We start from the raw sequence: 24798 nt of genomic DNA, 5'->3' as shown, positions 1-24798 counted from the left end.
TTTGTTAAGCACTATGTGCTGAACACTGTATTAAGTGCTGGGGTAGATACAAGATAATCAGATCCCACATGGGGATCGCAGCCTAAGTTGGACAGAGAACAGATATTGCAGATTAAGAAACAGAGGCACAGTAAATTTAAATGACTTACCCAGGATCACACAGCAGGTACGAGCCGAGCAGGAATTAGAACCCAAGTCCTATGAGGCCTGAGCACTTCCTCTAGGCAACACTGCTTTCCTGTTAATCAATTAATTGTATTTATTGAGTGCTTACTGTGTGCAGAGCACTGTACTAAGCGCTTGGGAAGTACAAGTTGGCAACATATAGAGACAGTCCCTACCCAGCAGTGGGCTCACAGTCTAAAAGGGGGAGACAGAGAACAAAACCAAACACACTAACAAAATAAAATAAATAGAATAGATATGTACAAATAAAATAAATAGAGTAATAAATATGTACAAACATATATACATATACAGGTGCTGTGGGGAAGGAGGTAAGATGGGGGGGATGGAGAGGGGGACGAGGGGGAGAGGAAGGAAGGGGCTCAGTCTGGGAAGGCCTCCTGGAGGAGGTGAGCTCTCAGTAGGGCCTTGAAGGGAGGAAGAGAGCTAGCTTGGTGGATGGGCAGAGGGAGGGCATTCCAGGCTCGGGGGATGACGTGGGCCGGGGGTCGATGGCGGGACAGGCGAGAACGAGGTACGGTGAGGAGATTAGCAGCAGAGGAGCGGAGGGTGTGGGGTGGGCTGGAGAAGGAGAGAAGGGAGGTGAGGTAGGAGGGGGCGAGGTGATGGAGAGCCTCAAGATATGGTAGATATGATTCCTGCCTTCCAGGACCTTAAAATCTAGTGAGGCAAATGGCATTAAAATAAATTACAGATAGGAAAAGCAGTGGATTAGAGGATATGTGCATAAACGCTTTTAAGGTGAGGGTGTGGTGAGTGCCACAGTGCTTAGAGCTATAGACAGTGATGAAGAAGAGAGGGAGAATACAGTGGGGACATGAGAGGTTAGTTAAAGATGATCCAAGTTCTCATCTGTAAAATGGGGATTAGGACTGTGAGCCCCATGAAGGACAGGGTCTGTATCCAGCCTGATTTGCTTGTATCCACCCCAGAGTTTACTACAAAGCCTGGAATATAGTAAGCACTTAAACATCACAATTATTATTATTATTATTATTATTATTATTATTATCATCATCATTATTAACTCAAGTCCTCTGACTCCCAGGCATGTTTTCTTCCCACTAGGTCATGCAGTTTCTCAGAGGAACACCCAGTTAGGATATAGACTAGTCACAGTCTGTTCTATCTGGGTTACAATTTACTACCAATCTCACATAAGGCCTCACTGCCATACACCCAAATTATTACAACTTTTGCTTTGCTAGTTTCCCCTCCGATATTTTCATTCTCCAAACTACCATGCACACTGCCATATGAGACATCTTTATAAATTATCAACCAGAATATGACACTATCCTTAAAGGCATCAGTGGCTCTCCATTTCCAGTTCAATCAACTTGATTTCTTGGAAGTGGAATCAAGGCTTTCCACAGCACATCACCCCCAAGACCTAGCCTCTCCCTTACTGGCTCAGTCCCAATTTGTATCCTTCACTCTGCCCAGGCTAGCCTCTTCCTTACACTGAATTATTCTATTGTCTAGTCATTTCTCATTTCAGCCCTTCATCCTAGACTGCCATCCTCACACCATGCTTCATTAAATATATCATATGCCTTCTCTAAAACCCTACTCAAAAAACACTGTACTAAGCTTCTTAAAGGTAGGCACCTGTTGGCCATTCATAGTTGTTATAGAGGTCAGGCTTCCATGGGGGATACAGATTAAGGTAGCCACTGATGGCACTCAGAATTACCACTCAAAATTTTGCTGACCTGAATATAATAAATTACTCAATGTAGTGTATTGATGTCACATGACACTTTGTGGAGGTTGACAGAACCTAAGACATTTGGCCAAAAAGAACTCCCTGAGTTCTCACTGCAAAAGCTTTTTATTTCCATCCCAGGTGTCAAGGAAACAGAAGCCCTGCTTCAGGTCCACAGGAATAGGTGTGTGAGCTGAGGTGAAATAAAATAACCTTACCTAGGAACTACATTTCCCAGAAAGCAAAGGACCTACATTTATCAGGATCATCTGGGAATGAGAACCAATCCAGCTGAACAGGATTTTTAAATTCAGAGATCAGGGGCTTATTCTCTCTGTGAGTCCACTGCCTGCTTACCTTGCAGAGGAATGGTACTGATCATTTTTGGGAAGATCCTGTCTTGTGCTGTTTGTGAGTACACCCCTTAACAATTTTATATGCTTATCTGAGGAACAAGGCAAAGTTGGAAAACTTTGTTACTTAGATTTTGTTGGTTGTTTCCCCACCTTACCTTTGTTTACTTGGGAAGTAATAGTACCATAAATTTTTCTCTGCTCCTACATATTTATAATCCTGATAGACCAATTACATTATAGGCAACATAGAAAATCACTGAAGTCTAAAGGTTATTTATTACAGCCCAAGTCTCCTTAAAGGGCTTGGAGTTGGAAAACACCACATATAAATATTTACTTCTTAATTCTGCCTAGTATAGTATGTTGTATAAAGTAATACTTGATAAGTAAACACTACTATGCATTACCTTACAGTAGCTGATTCAGAAAATATCTTGGGGAGTCTCATGTAATTGAGAAACATGAGTTGTGTGCAGAAAAATGGATTCTGACATAACAGGGCAAGGTATTCATTTAGCCAAGAGAACTAAAGTTCTTTTGCTTGCATTTACTCCATAAATGTGTTTACTCTAGAGCAATTAAGAAAAATGTGTTTCTGGTCAAAAAGAAATGGCCCAATCTTGCATTTACCTTTCTGATGGCCCATGGTCAAATAGTTTAGCATCAAAAATGATTGCTGGTTAGCAGTGTTCCTAATTGAAAACTGCTGTTGGTAGTTAAAGTCATCATGAAAACTTTTTGGGAAAGACTAGTAACCAAGAGTCTCAGCTGCTGCATATCAAAGGTTCTAACGTCTAAGTTTTGTTGCGGTATTTGCCCTGTTGGGATTATTTTACTTCATTTTCTGGTGATGTACAATATGAAAAAGAACTTTTCACAATATGCCTCAGATTACAAGAACAGACTAATAATAGTGACATAGAGGCTATAAAACAGGTGCTTTCCTGTTTTCCTTCCATCTAGTGTCCTGAGCAAGAAAAATAGCCTTTCACTAGCCACGGAGATCTCTGATCATGATAACCATGATCATGGACAGGCATACTATACGTGCATATGCTGGGCCTCCTTCCACCTCTGGAGGGTGAAATATAATTTGGGACCAGGGAAGGAATGCTGAATGCAACTCCACCACCAGTGTGACTCTTTCCCGGCTTTACCTGTAGCTAACTTTACTCATTTAGGCTGTTCTGGGCCTTGGCAAACCCAGCACTTGGTGTCATTGGCAAGCCTCTCAGGAAGAGAAACAGGTGTAATGTGGCTAAAACACCCTTTATTCCAAGGACTGGTTTGATGGCCCACCTATTCTGGTCTGGAGTCATGGTAGTACCCAAACCATTCTCTGAAGTAGGAGCACTGCTACCTCAGGACAATCCATCTCAGAGGCTCCAAACCAGGGACTCTGAAGCTGAGCTTAGCCTATCTGAGGGATCAAATGATAGAAGCCTCACTCTCGGCTTCAGGGCTCTCCATCACCATGCTCCTCCTACCTCACCTCCCTTCTCTCTTTCTACAGCCCAGCCCTCACCCTCCACTCCTCTGCTGCTAACCTCCTCACTGTACCTTGTTCTCTCCTGTCCCCCCATCGACCCCCAGCCCACATCCTCCCCCTGGCCTGGAATGCCCTCCCTCTGCACATCCGCCAAGCTAACTCTCTTCCTCCCTTCAAAGCCCTACTGAGAGCTCACCTCCTCCAGAAGGCTTTCCCAGACTGAGCCCCCTTTTTTCCTCTCCTTCTCCCCATCCCCCTCGCCCTACCTCCTTCCCCTCCCCACAATACCTGTATATATGTTTGTACAGATTTATTACTCTATTTTACTTGTACATATTTACTATTCTATTTTGTTAATGATGTGCATCTGGCTTTATTTTTATTTATTCTGATGACTTGACACCTGTCCACATGTTTTGGTGTCTGTCTCCCCCTTCTAGACTGTGAGCCCGTTGTTGGGTAGGGACTGTCTCTATATGTTGCCAACTTGTACTTCCCAAGTGCTTAGTACAGTGCTCTGCACACAGTAGGTGCTCAATAAATATGATCAAATGCATGAATACAAGGAAGGCAAAGCTTAGTCTATATGAGGCACCAGATGGTACAAGGAATGTAACAGGAGCTTGGAAAGCTTCAATCATTTGAAAGATTCTGCCCTTTTTATGGTATATAAGAGCTTACTTATGTTCCAGGCACTGTACTAAGCACTGGGGTGGATAGAAAGTAATCAGGTTAGACACAGTCCCTGTCCCACGTGGGGTTCATAATCTTAATCCTCATTTTGCAGTAAGGTAACCAAGGGTCAGAGAAGTTAAGTAAATTGCCCAAGGTCACCCAGCAGACAAGTGGGGGAGCCACAATTAGAACCTAGGTCCTTCTGAATCCCAGACCTGTGCTCTATCCACTAGGACACCCTTGTTCCCTTGAAACAGGCATAGGCCAGACCTTCATCTTTGCATACTTTAAGGAGTTGTAGCTAAAATGAGTTTCTTAGCTATATCCCCTTTTGCTTAACCCAGAAAATCCAGTTCACTAGCACTGCCAGTCTTCACATCTACCTGTCTTTTTCCCCATCCTCACACTCATCCTCAAGATGTTAAAGCAATCCAGTACAGGATGACAACAGAGTATCTAGTCAAAATTCTGTGTAGTTATTGGGGGCTTTAAGAAGTTACACAGAGTCAGATTCTTCCTTGCCATCCTCAACTTGTTTTTCCTTACAATCAGTAGCAAAGATTGAGAACTCACTGTGCCAAACACTGGACTAAATGCTTGGGAGAATACAAAGATTTAGAAGGCCTGATTCTTGTTTTATTGTATTGCAGGGAAAATCAAGGCTTAAACTACTTCACTTTATCTGTAATAGATTATGCAAGAGATAGGAGCTACTGGAGGTGCTTAATTAGGCGCCTAAGTGTCATGGAGGGGCTCTACCTGCCATTGGGTGATATAAAGCAAGAATAGAGATTACTGGGGTAAGCCTCCTAGAGGAGATATTATCTCAGAAGGGCTTTGAGGAAGTAAGAGGTTGAGGATGGGAGAAATGAGAAGCACAGTTACTAGACTTAAGGGATGAAGCTTGCAAGCTGGGGTGTGATAGAAGAGAGTGGATAAGTAGGAGGAAAAGACCTGATTGATTTAAAATCAATGGTGAGAAGCTTCTGCTTTGTGGAGAGCAATGAACAATCCCCTGGTGCTTTTGAGGAGGTTATCTGGGCAGGTGATTTTTCTGCCCTCTCCAACTAGGTGTTTGTCTATCTGTGTTCAGGATGTGTGATGAGGACAAGCTATTCTACAGGTGACTCTGCATCCATTCAATCATTTAATGAGTGCTTACTGTTTACCAAGCATTGTACTAAGCACTTGAAAGCAAACAATGCAACAGACACGTTCCCTGCCCACTGTGAACTCACAGTCTAGATGGGGAGACAAACCTTACTATACAAAAATAAATAAGTTGCCCCCGATAAATCCAGAGCTAGCTCTAGACTTATGGTGGCCCTGGGCAGGCTTATTTTTTTCTAGGCTAATGTAGCAGTAATGAATCCAAGAAGAAGCAGTATGGTCAGATGGCAAGGTCATGGGCTTGTGAGGCAGAGGTTATGGGTTCTAATCTTGACTTTGCCACTAGTCTGTTTAGTGACCCTGGGCAAGTCACTTTACTTCTTTGTGTCTTACCTCATCTGTAAAATGAGGATTTAGACTGTGAGCCCCATGTGCTCACATGTGTTCCAGTGCTTAGAACAGTGCTTTGCACATAGTAAGTGCTTAACAAATGCCATCATTATTATTATTATTATTATTATTATTATGTGGGACAGGGATTGTGTCCAATCTGATTACGTTGTGTCTATCCCAGCACTTAGAACAGTGCTTGGCAGTAGTAAGTACTTAACAAATACCATTATTATTATTATTATCTAGTTAATGTATTGCCTGATGTCACTTTTTGATCTAGTTACTTTAGACTGTAAGCTCCTTGTGGGCAGGAAGTGTCTACCAACTCTATTATACTGTACTCTCCCATATGCTTAGTATAGTGGTTTGAGCACATTATTTGGTTAAATACTATTTGATGATCTCTTCAATAACAAAGGAGACACAGAGTGGCTGTGAATTGTTCTGATCCCCCTGGCTTCTCCAGTCACTTTGCTCCTCTGATTCCCTGGCTTAAACCACCCACTTAAAATTTGTCTGCTGGCAAAGGCCAGTTCATGTGCTCCTAATTAGTTCTGCAGAAGGCCTACATTTAGCAGGCATTTAGGACTCTGTCATCCAGGGTATGTGTTGGGTAGCATGTCTCCATTTCTTGGAACATCCTTTTATATGCCCTTCTCCTGCCCTGATTGTTCATACCTTGGGGGAGACAGGCACTCAACATTTTATATCATTATTATTGCATCCTCCAAACAGATAGTCTACCATATCTACCTCCGGGGAGCACTTCCATTTCCATGTATTGCTGCCTCAGCTATTTTTGAAGGCATAATTGAAAATTTTAATTCTTGAAAGAAGAGCTTTTTCAATTTCATATAATTCAGACAACAAATATGATTTCAACTTTCCAACTAAACCTACCTTTGAACTCAGAGCATGAAGTGTTTGAGGAAAATATATCAGATAGAGCTGAAAGTTTGAGAAATGAATGCTGAGACTTTAAAAAAAAAAATCTTCCCTTGATGTCACCTCCCCTGAGGTCTACACATATGTAAAACTGACCTTTTTTTCGGAGATGATGCTCTCCATGCATGGAATTGTGATTTGAAAAGATGAATCTAGGCCAAAAATTACTAACACTGTTTACATGTGAGTATAGATCCTTGCTGCAATAAGGCATCTGTTCCTCACAGACCCAATTTCGGTTTTCAAGTCTACCTCTTGATATCCGTCTCCCAAATGCTCCTCTGATTCGGTTAGTCTGTCTGCTTACGTGGTCTTCCAACAGTCAACTATGATGTCATGATAGAACTATAATATGATGTCATGATTTAAATATATCATGATATAAATAATTTATTTATATTGATGTCTGTCTCCCCCTCTAGACTGTACACTCAGAGCAGGGAGTGTATCCATTTATTGTTATTGTACTCCCCCAAGTGCTTAGTACATTGCTTTGCACACAGTAAGAGCTCAGTAAATATGATTGAATGAATGTCACATTTTTTGATACTATGCATCACCAGATCTTTAAAACATTTATTCTGGGAAAGTCAAAGGAGTTGAGAACTGAATTATCCTGAAGTTTTGGCTCTCTTCCTCTTCTCTCCCCAACTCTTTCCCACACTTGTAGTAATTAAGGCAGTTGACTGGAAGGCTGCTTGATCTTTACTGCTAGCTAAGTGAATTTCTGTTAACCACTGGGGTCTACTCTATATGGTGACTTAAGTAGTGCTTACATGCGGATCTCTTTGACCCCATTTGAGTGTGGTGAAGCTCATGGCCTAGTGGAAAGAGCACAGGCTGGGAATCAGAGGACCTGGGTTTTAATTCAGACTCTGCCACTTGTTTGCTCTGTGACTTGTACAAGTCACTTAACTTCTGTGCCTCAGTTTCCTCATCTGTAAAATGGGAATATATGACTGTGAGCCCCATGTTGGACAGGGACTGTGTCCAAGCTGATGATCTTGTATCTATCCTAGTGCCTAGTACAATGCCTGGCTCATAGTAAGCACTTAATAATAATTGTGGTATGTGTTATCTGCAACATTCCTGCTACTTCTCCTTTCTCTCCACATTTTGCTGGGTATAGTTATTGTTTTCAGTACTTTTGTTTTAGGGAAAAAAAGTTCTCAAAGCCATCAAGCATCTTGATTAATCTCCTTCTCCTTCCTTGTCCCACAGGGCTTGAGTACATGTCTGAAATGTATGTATACTAATGTCTGTCTCCCCCTCTAGACTACACTTATTGTGGGCAGGGAACGAGTCCATTGTATTATACTCTCCCAAGTGCTTAGTTCAGTGCTTTGAAAACAGTATGCACTCAATAAATATGATTTAACCGAATGAATGAAAGGCTAGGTGGCCTCAAGATGAGGAAGGGATGGGAGGAGTCAAACTTTAAGCAACATTATTGAGCATATTGCAAAAGAAGGGAAAATGCTGTTGAGCTCCTCATCCCAGAGAAAGACAGGATGGCTCTTTGAAAATTTTTCTCTCTACTTTTTCATCTAGGTGTTAGCTATCTTTAATATAGGCAGCTAGCATTTATTATGTGCTTTTTAGTCTCCAGATTTTTTGGATTCCTTAGTTTTGCCATTTAAAAAATTGTATTGCTCAACAAATAACACTAGACTTCTCTTCTGCTTGTCCCTTCCAACCTTGGGACAAAGAAGGAGTGAACTGCAGAAGCACCTCTTTAAGCCACCTGTAGGGTATTCTTCAAATGCACCTGAGAATCTAGATGTTGGAAGCATCTGTCAGGAGGTCCATTGTTTGTCCATCTTGGGTGAAAGAGGAGCCTGGAACTGAATAGATGGGGCAGCTATGCAAATATGGAAAGAAGCAGTTTCTTTTTGAGTCCTCTGTTAGCAGTGCCAAAAGGTTGGAACAAAACTTTTCACTTTAATATTTCCCACCTTTCTTAACATCTGCAAGACAGCTGACTAGTCTAATATGGATTAAGATCACTTATGTTTAATTTTTTCAAATCACTTTCCAGTTTATAGTCTTACGGATTTGTGCTGCCAAAGGTTTTGTTGACTTTTTAAACTAAACCAAAAGGCGTAGCTAAAAAAACTTAAATGAAGAAAAGAAAATCAATTCTAAATCTGACACCTTTCAAAGAAGCCATATTCTTACCCCTTCTCTCAGCTGACTCTAGATAAAACCTAATCCAGTTTAAACATGGTTGTATTACTTCTCTTTACTTTTGACCTCTGCACAGAGTTGTGTCCTTGAAATGTAAAGTAATTCAGCATGCCCCTATGCCTTTCACAATGATTTAGTTGGGCTTGTTTGAATGCACTTTCCAAAGCTCAGTGTACAACATTTATCCTACTTAGTGATGACAATGTGGTTGCAGGGAGGAGTTACACATCAGAACAAGCAAGGGGAGCCTCTGGAAATTTAAAAAGGAAAAAATGCTGTCCCCTTTTGGTTTTTCTATATTCTCTTTTTTACCCCAGAAAATTGCACCACGTAAACACAGTAAAATTACCTAGTGTTATGGAATATATTTTTTGAGCAACATAATTTTTTGTTATTGCCAGTCACATAGATGGAGGGCAAAAATAAGGCTAGACTCTCTTCTGTCTTACATCAGTAACACTATTGTCAGCTCAGTTTGATTGCAAAATCTTTCTTTGAAATATCAGGTAAAGATGACTTGTTTTCATATCCGCAGATGTTTTTAGTAGGAAAATCATGAATGCATTTAACTTTTTCACAGGACCCAAGGGAAAAAATGTGCATAGACCTCCAGTGTTATCCCTTCAGCATGACCAACTGCAGACCATTCAGTTTGCTTCTAGCTTTCAGTTCAACCTCCTAAGCAGCCTGCTTCTTGAAGCATTATATACTCACCAGTATTGAGGCAATTCTCATTGCAACACAAATTCTCAGAATGGCACATGGGAGGATCAGAATACCCAAGTACAGGATAGTAAACTGTAAAAAGTGGGAAGGAGCATCAGATAAAAGGCAGAATAAATGTTTCAAAGTCAGAGTGAGGCAGTCTTAAAGAATGTAGTGTAGTCCAGTGTTTAGTACAGTGCTATCATTATAGTAAGCACTCAAATATGATTGACATGGACTGTTGAAGTCTCCACAAAAGACAGATGACTCAGGAATAAGATTGCCTAGCTCCCCTATAAACTATAAATGTCTTGTAGGCAGGGAATGTATCTACCAACTCTTATTATATTGTACTTTCTCAAGTGCTTAGTACCGGACTCTGCCCACAATAAGCACTCAGTAGATATATTATTGAGTAGAGGTAGTTTCAGGCCTGTCCAGCAAAACCAGCATGGCATTATCTTTGTGTTCATGATGTGAAGTAGACTATTTGTCTTACATTAATCTTTTTGGCCACTTCCATACTCATCTGGCTCTGCCCCTTGTCTGTTGTGTGACCCCAGGTAAGTCACTTAACTTTTCTGGGCATCAGCTGCCTTATTTATAAAATGGGGATTAAGATGGTGAGCCACATGTGGTACATGGACCGTGTCCAACCTAATTAACTGGTATCTTCTCCAGGACATAGTGCTTAACAAATACCATTAAAAAAAAATTAAATTCTCACCTTTTGAATTATCCTTAAAAATGAAGCACAAGCTATACGTTACAATGTATTTGGTCACCCATTTCTTTTTTCCAGTGGTATTGACTCCTGTTTCCTGTATCACAAGTTTTTTATAGCTCTGCCTCATGCAGGCTGTTTTCCTAACAGAGCCACTTCATATCAGCTCAGACTAGCAGTTGGTGCTACATTCCATCAAGCAACAGGTATGACCACATAACTTTGTTTCTCATCAATTTCGTTTTAATCATTCCTTTTTCCCACAAGAGACATGCCATTTCTTGGTCAGACTAGTGGGCAAAAGATGAGTGGAAAATAGGAGAAGCCGCTCTCATTTTGAACATGAGGGTGAATTTGTGTTAGCTTCCAGGTGGTGTGGCTCTCTTTCCTTCTTTCCTCCCACTCCCCTCCAACCCCCCAACCACCAAAATCTCCAATGGGAGTGCACAAAGCTCCTAGCCAGATTTAGAGCATGAGGATGAAACCCTCACTTTAGTGCTGAAAAATTTGAGCTACCATCTTTTCAGGTATACTTATGCCTAGCCTCTACCCAATGATAGGTCAGCTCCATCTGCCAAGCCTGTCTGAAATGAAGGTGCAGTTCATGACTTCCACTTCAAAGAACTGATCCAGAAGGATGACAGAAGTGACAATCAAGTCTCTTACTCTGTGGAAGTTTGGGGGTTCAGTTGAGAGAACTGTTTGATTTCCTTCCTGTATTCCACCACAATCACAAGTGATGTTCCATTTAAAACATTGACTTTTTCCTTTCCATCTATAATGTGACAAGGCTAATAATGTAGTATTTAAGTGCTTACTTTGTGCCAAGCAGTGTACTAAGCACTGGGGTCGATACGAGCAAATTGGGTTGAACCTAGTCCTTGTCTCTCATGGAGCTCACAGTCTCAATCCTCATTTTATGGATGAGGTAACTGAGACCCAGAGAAGTGAAGTGACTAGCTCAAGGTCACATAGCAGACAAATGACAGAGCTGGGATTAAAACGCATTTCTGTTCACTAGAAGCTGATTGTTTAGGTATCATTTTCACTCCGTGACACTCTGAAAAAATTGACTTTGGATACAAGTGAGCCTAATCCCTTGTAGGACTCATTAGTTAACCATATATCTCCATTTTATACTTAGCATGGTGAACATTTTTCTCCTAGTGTCTTGTCCATAACTTAATACTATTTTGATACAAAAGTTATCATGAACATTGAGACCATTGGACACAAATTTCATCCTGTTATAATAGGGTGGGCATTCTAATGCTGAGTGTACTGTGGAGTTTAACAGTGGGCAGACTATCTTCTCTCAATGGTATTAATTGCTTGTACTGTGCTAAGCAACAGAGTATAATATCAATCATGTTTGAGTGCTTACTGTGTGCAGAGAAAAGTACTAAATGTCTGGGGGAGTACAGTACAACAAAGTAGACATGCCCCCTGCCCACACTGAATTTACAGTCTAGTTGGGAAAGTCATTAAAATAATTTACAGATAAGGAGAAGCAACAGAGCATAAAGGTGTGAATGTAACTGATGTGGAGGTGAATATCTAAGGATTTAGGGAGTCTGGATTTAAGAGCATAGGTGACACAGAAAGGTTCCCAGAAAAGGTACTAGTTAAACTGCAAGGAAAGCTATCTCTTTCCTTGCATCATTTGTCAGTGACATAGCTGACACTGAATTTAGCTATTAGGTTTGAATTGCCAGTGATGGTTTTCAAGTCACTACAGTTAGTGGCCCAACATCACTGACATACCTCCCTGATGGCATTTGTCTTCATCAGATCCAGTGAAATCCAGGCAACGAGCCCAATTCCATAGCTCAGGAACATCTAGACCCTACATTATGAAATTGGTGGCAGTTCTAGAGCTTACAGGATCACTCTAAAAGTTATTTGATGGGTGGAGGAGGAAAGAGGCTTTTAGTGCAGTCCAGCTCCCAATTCAAAGAATCCCTAAGACTTCTGATTTTGTCCTATAAATTGGAAGTGAGGAGTGTTCTGATTTTTGTTCACTGGAACCTCCTTCACCTCTCCTCATTTACGGCCTTCCAAGCAGGAAGGAGCTGTGGAAGCCTGAAATGCAGTAGAAGCAACATAGTCTAGTGGATAGAGCACGGGCCTGAGAGTCTGAAGGAGCTGGGTTCTAATCCCACTCTGCCGCCTGTCTGTTGTGTGACCTTGGCCAATTCACTTAACTTCTCTGTGTCTGTTACCTCATCTGTAAAATGGGGATTAAGACTGTGTCCAACCTGATTAGCTTGGATTGACCTCAATACTTAGCGCTTGGCACATGGTAAGCACTTAACAAGTACCTTAAAAATGAAAAATCTGTCCCAGAGGACTTTGCTGGTCTATGATATATCATCTCACCACATGTTCCCACCAGGACTACTATAACCTAGGTTGGAAGATGCCATAGGTACTTCACATTCAAGAGGTTTCCCAGAACTCATTTTTCTAGCCAACCCCACTCTCTTGGCTTACTAAAAATGCCCATTGCTGTAGTGGGGAGGGAAAGCAGAGCACAAGCTCTTTACAGAGAGCAGGAAAAGATGACCATTGCCCTGGCAGGGAACATAGGTGAGACTACCATGGTATCATGAAGCCACTCTGAATCTGAGTACAGATCCTGAAAGATTATTTTAGAGGTGGCTTTACCAAGTGAAAGTCCCCTTTCACAACTGTACAAAGGCTCTGTTTCAGCATTGCTAAAGAAGAGAGTGTGGTTGGGGGAGGGAAGAAGCACTGTGATTCAGGTTTTTCCTAGGAGCTCATGGAAAAGCAGGAGACAGGTTGTCAGGAAAGCTCTTCTACGTACCCCCACTGGATGGGGGTGAGCCCACCCACCTCCCCACTCCAGGGAGCCTCTTGGGGGAGTCCCCTTCACTCCCAAACTTTCTGGAGCTGGAACTCATGTCTTGAATGAGTGCCTTCCTGCTGTCCTGCTCCCTAAAGAGTGGGGTTCAGGAAAGGAGAGGGAAGGGAAAAGTCTTGTTGCAATTTGCAGGGAAGTAGGAAATAATATATATTTTTTAATTTCTCTTCCACTTATTTGCAGTTTCTTATGAGACCCTAAATCTATCCCTGCCACTGGAAAGTGCAGAGACTTAAAAGCTTTCCAGTGGTTTGGGAGAGGTGACCATCTCACCCAGTAGCAGGATTTAAATTTCTTGGCCACCCTGCTTGTCACAGTCCATCAATGGTATTTGAGTACATACTCTGTGCAGAGTGTAGTATTAAATTCTTGGGCAAGTGTTTGTAGACAAGGAGTTCACAGTCTAGTTAACTAACCATTAGGAAGCAATACCTTCCTTCATTTTCTGACATGCATATGCAATTTTGTAGCTCTTACTACTAATAGGAATGTAATGTTAATGGCTGTGATATGTCATGAGAGCAGTGGGTGAAGGATTATAAGGGTAATGTGAAAGACAACTTTGTCCACTTTATTAACAGTGCTAATAACTCCTTTAAATATGTAATATTCCTATGGGGACAGGTTTTTTTTGGTGGCGGGGGTTAATATTTTACTTCTATACCATTATCTAGGCAAGCATTCCTATAAACTGATCACATCTTGTCTGGATTCTGACAAGTACACCAACTTTTTCTGTTGTCATGAGAACTAAACTTGCAGAGCAATAAATTCCTTTTGTCAAAAGACTCTGGATGATGGAGCCCAATCTCACATCCAAGGTTGTGTTGCTGACTTATAAATGCAAACAATCCAGAACTTCTAAACAAAGGTGAATAATAAAACAAGCTAACCTGGCTGGATTTCTCTATTGTGGTGTTCTCATATTTAAAGGTGAAAGGAGTGGAATTCTACTGACTGCAAAGTAAAGTTATGTGAAGAGATAAGACAGGAAGGAAATGTCCAATAGTATACTAGGCTATTATGTGGCCTGAAAGACATTGTTACATTTCAGTATCAACTATTCATCAATTCTAGCCAACCCCTCACCCCCAAAAGCTTTAAACTTGGGCCAAAAATGCAAACAGTTTCTGAGCCTGAATAGATATCAGGCTCAATTCGCCCACACCTTCCATTAATTTAATCTTATTATTCAACCTCTTCCCCTTACACAGAGCATCAGATTGCAGTAATGGAATCTCAGTCCATGCATACAAAAGGGGTTGGTAATGCTTTACAAGCATAAAGTCTCTCTCGTGTGTGTGTGTGTGTGTGTGTGTGTGTAAGTAAACGTGGGTGTCTCACATTGAGACAAATCTCAACACAACAGTGGACTGAGAGACCAGCTGTCTGGAGCTTAATAAGCAAGGAGCTACCAAAAAAATGAGTGCTTTTGCTTCTAATGATAGTGTAGCCCAATTAATAACTTGCCTTCAACACCAGTAGCTATTCTGGAGCCTGTTATACTGTTTGAAATTACCTAGCTAGCTCAAGTTGGAGCTAAATAACTCTTTTGTAAGACAGGAGTACAAAAGATGCCTCCCTCTATTTTTCACCAAAGCTGACTGCTAAAATGCTGCCCTGCCTGACACAAATCATAGGTGTGTGTTTTTTTTTCTTTTTGGTCTTTGTTTTGCTTGTATTAAGGGGTGATTGGCTTATCTACAATTGAAAATGAAGATATAAGAAGGACTTTATCAGGAAGGTTAGGTGACAAGCTATTTTCTCAGTAGACGATTGCTATTTTTGGGCTAGTTGCCCAGAGACAGCAATGTTAGCTAAGTAAATGCATAATGTATCTGCAAGTTATTGAGGCAGAATGGCCTTTGGATGTTAAACATACATAAACCTTTCACAGCATAACTGAGAATTTTCAAGGAGTTAGAACCATAGTGAGAGAAATTTAAGATATTAAGGGGTTTACACAAAAAATATAGATCTTCCTTTTCTTCTGGACAAATAAGAAGTTATTAAGCCATGGTAATGTCAATTTAAAACATTCATTCATTCAGTCATATTTTTGAGCTCTTACTGTGTGTGAAGCACTGTACTAAGCACTTGGGAGAGTACAACAGAAATATTCCCTGACCACAAGGAGCTCAGTCTTACTAAGCACTTGGGAGAGTACAACAGAAATATTCCCTGACCACAAGGAGCTCAGTCTAGAGATAGTTAATTTCCTTGAAGAAAAATTGAATTAAAGGGTCAGCTGCAGTTGATTCAGTGGTGCATTAATACTGAGACTTGCTAATCAGACATCTTCCATATGCAAATAACTTTAGCATTCCATAGTACTTAAATACTAAAAAGAATCCTACTTTAGCATTTGAAGTAATAATCAAAGGTCAGAACATGAATTTCTAGTAAGGATCCCTCTTCAAGTATGAGCATTAGCTAAAGATGCCTATGTAATGGAGATAAAACTTTACTGTCAGAAAATGGGGAATATAGACCATTCTGCTACTTGATTCAATTGCCTCTATTATCTCTTCCCATCTTGAAAGCCTCAAGGTTACATTACCTTAAATACCTAACCTCTTTTCCACAACTCCCTGTCCCTTTTATGTCTTCTATGCAATCGAACCTGTATCCTTTTGACATTTGGTATTCACCACACCTTCGGCTCCACAGCTTTTATGAACATATCCGTAAATCATTTACTTATATTAAGTTCTGTCTTCCCCTCTAGACTGTAAGCTTGTTGTGGGCAGGAAATGTGTTTATCAACTCTGCATTGTACTCTCCCAAATGCTTAGTATACTGCTCTGCACTTAGCTCAATAAATATTACTGATTATTTCCTCTTACGATATATTTATCTACTTCTGGGTAAACACTCTTAATTTGGCTTTAAACTCATTGTGGGATTGGTTGGTTTTTTAATTTTTTTTTTTTTTACATTTCAGTATTCCCCAAGGGCTTGTTTCAGTGTCCTGTCCACACTAAGCACTTGAACAGTGCTTATAGTGTTAAATCTCAAAACTAGACTGTCCAAAAGGCATAATCAGATGGCAGATATACTGTCTATATCAGATGGCTGCCTCCAGGATAATACCTCCATGCCTTCCAGTTCTTCTCCATAAGGATGTTTTGGGATGCATGCAGATTCCCTTCACTTCCTATTCATTCATTCAATCATATTAAGTGCTTACTGTGTACAGAGCACTGTACTAAGCACTTGGGAAAGTACAGTAGACAATCCCTGCCCACAGTGAGCTCACAGTTTATTGGGGTGGGCGGGGGGGGGGGGTGGGGGAATGTGTTAAGAACTCAGTAAACTCCAAAACCTGAAGAGTATCCTTGCAGATCAAATATTTTATCATGATGAAATCAGTGGGATTCATTGAAGACAAAGATTTCTTTAAGAAGCTACTGATTCAGAAATTCTACTGCATTTATATTTCCAAAAGATAGTATCTATTCTCTAGACGTTGTCTTTTAAGCCATTAGATATATAAGCAGTTAATACTGGTTGCCCATCCACATCCACCAAAAACTGCTTACATCAGCTTCAGAGCACTCAACCAGCTATCCCACTGCTACTTTCCATTTCTGATTGCCTACTACGGCCCAGCCCACACACACTTTGCTCCTCTAACTCCAGCCTACTCACTATATTTCAATCTTGCCTCTTTCATCACCGATCCCTTGCCCATTTCCTCCCTCTGGCCTGAAACTCCCTCCCTCCTCCTATATGACAGACCACCGCTCTTCCCCACCTTCAAAAGCTTATTAAAATTACATCTCCAAGAGGTCATCCCTGACTAAGCTGTCATTTTCCCTCACTTCCTCTCCTTTCTGCGTTGCTTAAGCCCTTGAATCTGTACCCTTTAAGCACTTAATATTCACCCTGTACACATCTCTAATTTTAGTGCCTATCTCCCCCTCTAAACCGTAAGCTCCTTGTATGCATGGCCCATTTCTACCAATTCTATCAATAGAGAAGCAGTGTGGCTCTGTGGAAGAGCCCAGGCTTGAGAGTCAGAGGTCATGGGTTCGAATCCCAGCTCTACCACTTGTCAGCTGTTTGACTTTGGGCAAGTCACTTAACTTCTCTGGGCCTCAGTTACCTCATCTGTAAAATGTGGATGAAGACTGTGAGCCCCATGTGGGACCACCTCATTACCTTGTATCCCCCCCCAGCGCTTAAAGTGCTTGGCACATAGAAAGTGCTTAACAAATGCCATTATTATTATTAATTCATTTAGTTGTATTTATTGAGCACTTACTGGGTGCAGAGCACCAACGCTGTTATACTCTCTTAAGTGCTTAGTACAGTGTTCTGCATATAAGTTCCCCATAAATACCATTGGTTGATTCAATTAAAAAACCACAATGGATATATGCAATAAAAGTCAGGAAATGAAAAAGAACTATGCCATCAGGAAAAAGTTGCAAAGGCATTCAGTTCAAAATTTTATCCCAGCAAAGACTAACATCCGTCCTTCTGCTTCTGATGAATGCTGAGAGAATTCTGTTCATTGACTTTCCCTAGCCTGAGGTCATGTCTGCACTCAAATGTGATTTACCTGCTTTGGCAGCACCTTCTTAATATTTTCTATTAATTGAGTTTGATATTTTCTAAAACACGCCATCAGTCAATTGGAGACCAAAATGTCTTGTGACAGATTTATCTCAACAGTGATTCATTTTCCATTTTCAAAAAACAGTAAAATATTTCTTGTCTGTCATACCAGAGGGATTTAATATACATTCGTAGTTAACTTTTGTTTTACCTAACTAGATAATAGGCTGAAATTCAAAAGTTTATCATCAGATATTCATTTTGAGCAGCTTTTGTTCCCCCTCCTCCCCCTCCTCCCCCTCCCCATCCCCCCGCCTTACCTTCTTCCCCTCCCCACAGCACCTGTATATATGTATATATGTTTGTACATATTTATTACTCTATTTGTACATATTTATTCCATTTTATTTTGTTAATATGTTTTGTTCTGTTGTCTGTCTCCCCATTTTAGACTGTGAGCCTGCTGTTGGGTAGGGACCGTCTCTATATGTTGCCAACTTGTATTTCCCAAGCACTTAGTACAGTGCTCTGCACAAAGTGCTCAATAAATATGATTGAATGAATAAATATTATTGAAGAATATATTGATCAATGATGCTGCAGTAGCACACATTACCTAAGAAAAATGTTACATTATTTATTCTTCATGCTGCACTTTCCATTTCAACCACTTGTGTGTCATTCTCTAAGAGGAAGTTCTTCCTCTTGTCTGTCCTTCAGAAGGAATTTGGAAAATACCTGCTTTAAATCCAATTAAGTACAAGTCTCACTTTGTGTAATAAAACTCATTGGTGAGAGAAGTGTGTGTCCCCTGTTCTCATCTTGTTTAACATGGGACTTACTGCTAATTTGTTCTATCTTTTGGATCAGTGAGTGAACATTCAATTGACAATCTAGAAGAGTGCATTCAGAATGTTAATTGGATACTCACTCACTGTTCCACGTTTCCTCAAATTAGAAAGCAGAATTAAGCTTGGTAAATTAAAGGTTAAATTGGCTATCTTTCCCATTAGCTGCTTTGCTCAGGGCATCCAGTCCACTGGTCTTAATGACAGGATGACTTCATTTGGCATTTACATAGATTCTATTTAAATCAATAGTATTTTAGTATTTGACCGAATGCCAAGCACTCTAGCAAGTGCTTGGGAAAGTACAGTACAGTGAATACACACGATCTGTGCCCTCAAGGAGACCACAATCTATTTCACTTTTCAGGTTATGTGCTATTTCCATGTGGGAAAATGAAAAATATGGTAGTCCAGAGGGATAGATTATTTGTGCACCATAGAGAAAACAAGGCCTCCCCACACTAAATGTAAAACATACCTAATGGAGTACATTCCATTTTCAGGCAATGTGGAGTGGCTTCTTCAAGCCCGTGGATTTACTTCCCTGGTGGTACCCAGAGTTGCCACAGCTTCCTGGTGTCCCCCTAGGTCTGTTGCTATCACTGAGAAAGCTGTGAGAATCAGAGACCCTAACAGCTCCCTTATAGTGGAATGGGGGCTGTGTTTGCTGGAATTCCCCTGGTGAGCCCTCCAGCTTCATTGAGACTGCCCCATGACTCAGAAGCAGCACAGTGGTGTTGTCTACATTTCCTGGGCTTTGTCCAGAGTCAGGCTTCTCTAGAAGCTAAAATTCCAAATATTTGATATATTCAACTTGCGGAGTTGGACTGTATCTTGTATGGGACAAAGAAATACTGAATTATTAATTATTAATCACCTTAAGAGCACCTCATTAGTGCCATCAGTGGAGTCTCCTTGAAATCAGAGAAATTATGGACAATGCCAAAGGAAATAGTGTGGAACATTTTTATAAAAACTCCTATTTCCAGTTTATAAAGAAGGTTATGTGTGAACTAAGGAAATGGAAATGGGTGGTGTTGGGATGGCAACACTGATCAGAAATGATTTGACAACTTTTCTGATGGATTGGTGAAACAGATCTTGGTCGAGTGACTTCTGGGCCAGGATTCAGAGAGATGTGGAGAGAGGGCTGCAATGGACTGCTCACCTAGAAGTAATGAAAGCTATAAGGGAAAGGAACTAATCAAATCACAGGACAGAAATGAGTGATCGCCAGTCAAAAATGCTCTCATTCTGGGAAGAGTGTCACAGCATGGCTCAGTGGAAAGAGCACAGACTTGGGAGTCAGAGATCATGGGTACTAATCCTGACTCCACCACTTGTCTGCTGTGTGACCTGGGTAAGTCACTTAATTTCTCTGAGCCTCAGTTACCTCATCTGTAAAATGGGGATTAAGACTGTGAGCCCCACGTGGGACAACCTGATCACCTTCTATCCCCCCTAGTGCTTAGTATAGTGCTTTGCCCATAGCACTTAACAAATGCCATGATTATTATTATTATTATTATTTCCCCCAATCATCCATAGCAGGCTACTAAGAGCTGCACTGTTTTCTGATTGGTTGCAAAATAATGATTACTTTGTTTGGGGTACCAATGAGCCTCAATTCTGTTATCTCCCTACTGGTACCAAGAACCATGATAAGGATTATGAAGGAAAACTTTTGTAAGTTGAACTCGTAGGTTATCTCATTTATGTTGAGGAATTTTTATGTTTGAGGTCTCATTTGGCCACAGATTAGCTGCTTCCAACTGAGCTGAAGAGTCTAAGTGGGGAGAGTCTTAACTGAATTTGATCATTGTAACTGGATGGGAGATTTTTGAAATATAGTCCTTAATTCATTTCCGATAAATACCTAGCCCTCATATAAATATTCAAAAACTGAGCTCTCTAATTCACACACCTCACTGATTCTAAATGAAATCAGTATGACTATTTAAGACAATTAATATTGTACAGCTGACATTTTAAATTAATTTATAAATATTTTAAGCTATAAATATTCTAACTCCCTCAATTCATTTAGTTATTTAACTTCTAAGCATATTCTACATCTTTCCCTCTTTCCTCATTTAAAATGTGGATCTCATTTGTTACACCTTTCTTGAACCTGAGCTGAAAAAATGCAGAGAAAGATTATAGTTTGTGATTCTTTAATGTTTGCTTGTTGATATCCAGTTCAGTTGTCTAAAGAATTTTGGAAGCTCACAACAAACATAAATATATAACCTTAGAAAAATGAAAACTTTATCCTTCTACTAATTCTGTGTTTACATAAGGTTGGGAAATTTGGCTTGACTAAAACAAAATGTCCACATGGTTTACTACAATCCTCAATCAGTTAGAAAATGTTCATTTTGCATACATAATGTAGCACCTTGTACAAAAAATCATATCAATCATATCACTGTTAAGAAGACTATACTAAGCACTTGGGAGATAACACTACAACAGAGTTGGTAGACAGTCTGACCACGAGGTGCTTACAGTCCAGAGGGGGAGACTGAAATTAAATTATGGATATATACATGTGCTATAGGTTTGAGGCTCAGGTGAATATCAGTTACTTTAGTTTCCTTAGTCCTTTGCCAGCTCTTAAATCTTTTGAAATAGTCTTAAACAATGTTACATAGTTGTTTGGAAGACCTCAGTCAATGGTTTTTGGGTGCTTCCTTTGTGCAGAGACATGTTCTAAGCACTTGGGAGACATAGTAGACACAGCTCCTGACCTATGAGCTTGGGAGCTTAGGGGAGCAGACATTACAATAAATTACAGATAAGGAGGCAACCATGTATAATTTTTTTAAGGGTGAGGTTGTGGGGAAAGAGAACTACCTAATTGCTTGGTGAGTAGGAATAAAGGTATAGAGTGGAGAGGTGAGAACTGATTCCAGGATGGCTTTCGGGAGAAGATATGATTTTGGTCGAGCATGAATGATTAGGAGAGTGCTGGTCTGTTAGATATGTTAGGAGAAGGAGTTGAGAGAGCACATAAGGGGTTGCTGGGAGATGAAGTGAGAATAAAGGACAGTAAATTGGAATTAAAGGAGTGAAGTGTGTGGACTGGGTTGTAGTGGAGGAGGCTAAGTAATAGGGGGACAGCCTTGAATCTGTTAGGATTTTTCTGCTTTAGTCAGTAGATAGACCAACAGCAATTTGACTGAGTGTGGTCCTCCTTGAACAAAGGCTTTGTGAAAATCAGTGACGTAAGAGGCAAGTCTTGTTTGGGATAAAACCATTAGCACAGCATAAAATCTATCTTTACATGCAAGCCTTGTCATGGGGAGTGTAGTCACCCACTGGTCTTGGAAGCCACAGTTGCATGCATGGATAAGAGTTCACTGTCAGTAGCATCACCTTTAAAAACAAAGGACAATTATTTATGCCTAGTAATGAGTAAAAGTGTCCAAATTAATTTAGTTAATATTTACTGCATTCCAAGTGAGGGCACAGCATTGTACTATGCTGAGTAGTGAATATGTGTTAGCTGGGTACTAAATATGGATCAACTGTTAGGAAGGTTGCTGTGCTCATCATATTATCTAGGTAAACCATGGGGATCCTCCCTAATAGAAGTCTGTACAGAAGAGAGCCAGCTTAAATAGAAACATTAGGAGGTTCTGTAATCTGTAATTGCGAGAATTCCACATCTATGGTTTTCTCTCACAAAGGTACTGACCAAAGAAATGTAATTTAGAAAATGTTGAAACTTCATTTACGGCTTGAGTATTTCATTAAAACCAATGTCTAAGTCCAAATAGGCTCAGTCAGGTATGCAATGACTAATAAACTCCTACAGGCCACAGTGCCAATTTTGAGGCTGTGCCAATGGTATGAGAGTCCATCGAGATGGCTCCAGAGAAAGAGGGTCCAATAGGGACAGTCAAGAAAATCCAATCCAATTGGAGCTGCCTTAAGAGATCTGGCCCAGGCCCAAGTGCCCCCCCCACCCCCCCCCCCCCAAATCTTAAGAATCAACAGTGGATTCCTAACTATTGAATGGAATAATTTCAAGGGACCCACTTTAGTCTGGACCTGGGAGGAAGTAAGAATCCTTAGGGCCCCATTATCAGTCTGGACTCCCAGGAGACACTCATGAGATTTTCCTTTCCCTAAGGGTCCACACCCAAGTCAGTTGAGATGTAATTAAGGGGTCTAAGCCAGGTGAGCCCCCTGATTTCCTTGGGTATGTTAGATGAGCCAAAACTAGAAATTTTTCAACCTACAATAGACTACTTTTTTAAAAAAGCTCAAGACTGGTCACTACAAATACAATCAATGGTATTCATTGAGTACTTGGTGCTGAGCATTTTAGTAATCACGTAGACAAGTACAACACAGTAGAGTTGAGGCAATCAAACTTCACAAGATCATCTTATTAGCTTTATCGTTAAAAATATCATTGCTGTGATAACTATCTAGCTGGCACACCAGAATTAAGACAAATTGAGTTCTCAGGAAAAGTGAGGAAGCAGCATTTCCTAGTGTATAGTGCACTGGCCTAGGCATCAACTCCTAAACCTGGCTCTACCACAGACCTAGTTGGAATGGGTCACTTCACAGTCCAGAGCTTTTCTGCAGTGTAATATAGATGTGTGCTACATTTGAGAAGTACTGTAATAAAACATTTCTAATCAAGAATAATTGCATAAAAGCAATAATGGGAGAGAAAAAAGATGTGGTCTAAATGCTGGAGCAAACCCCAGAAACAAAACGAATCAATCACATCCTTCCTCTGACTCTCCTGATTATCACCATTCTCTAAGTGCTTCACAGAGGCAGGAAAAGAACCGTGTCAAGTAAGAACATGGAAAAATGAGTCATTGCAACTTTGAAAAATAAAGCTTCAAAAACACACAGGAAAGTCTACCATTGTTAAAATGATAATTCCACCTGCTGCAGAGCTGACTGACTGTACTCAATGAGGTGCAGTGGCAGCCCTCTGGGAAAATCTCAGAACAAGGCTGGACACCATCCTTCGTCACCACAATTAGTGAGAACAAATGACCACGAAGAGAAGCAGCAGGGACTGCTGGAAAAAACACGGGCCTGGGAAACAGACAACCTGGGTTCTAATACTGGTTCTGTCATTTGTCTGCTGTGTGACCTTGGGCTACTCAGTTAACTTCTCTGCCTCAGTTTCCTCACCTGCAAAATGAGGATTCTGTACCTATTCTCTCTCCTACTTAGACTGTGAGCCCCACGTGGGACCTGATTATCTTGTATCTGTCCCAGTACTTCACACATAGAAAGCACTTAATGAATACTGCAATTATTATTTATTTGGAGAATTCTTCTAACTATAGTGTGGTTACAGGCCAGCCTTATTTATCATCACTACAAGCAAGTCTCTCTCGACCATGCCCCCCCCACATGCACACACATATACACACACAGACTCTAAGCTCATTGTGTGCAGGGAATGTCACTGTTAAATTGTTGTACTGTACTTTCCCAAATTATTATTATGATGGCATTTGTTAAGCACTTACTATGTGCAAAGCACTGTTCTAAGTGCTGGGGAGGATACAAGGTGATCAGGTTGTCCCATAGGGGGGCTCACAGTTTTAATCCCCATTTTACAGATGAGGTAACTGAAGCACAGAGAAGTTAAGTGACTTGCCCAAAGTCACACAGCTGACAACTGGTGGAGCTGGGATTTGAACCCATGACCTCTGACTCCCAAGCCCATGCTCTTTCCACTGAGCCACACTGCTTCCCAAGCACTCAGTACAGTGCTATGCACACAGTAAGCACTCAATAACAATGATTGAATGAATATATTGTACATACCTAAGTTACGCTGTGCCCAGTATACTGCCCACTGTGGGCTTTGAATAAAGGTTTTTGTCTGTCAAATGAAAGAAGCAATAAAAAAAAATATGGGGTCAGTTCGGGTACTGTATATTAAACAAGAACTTTAAAAAAAATAAAAAATGGCCCTTTTTAAGCACTTTGTGCTAGCCACTAAAATAAGCATGGGGTTAGATATGTCCCAAATGGA

This window comes from Tachyglossus aculeatus, chromosome 7, assembly GCF_015852505.1.
Source record: "Tachyglossus aculeatus isolate mTacAcu1 chromosome 7, mTacAcu1.pri, whole genome shotgun sequence".
NCBI lineage: Eukaryota > Metazoa > Chordata > Mammalia > Monotremata > Tachyglossidae > Tachyglossus > Tachyglossus aculeatus.
Note: the sequence above shows the minus strand (reverse complement) of the source record.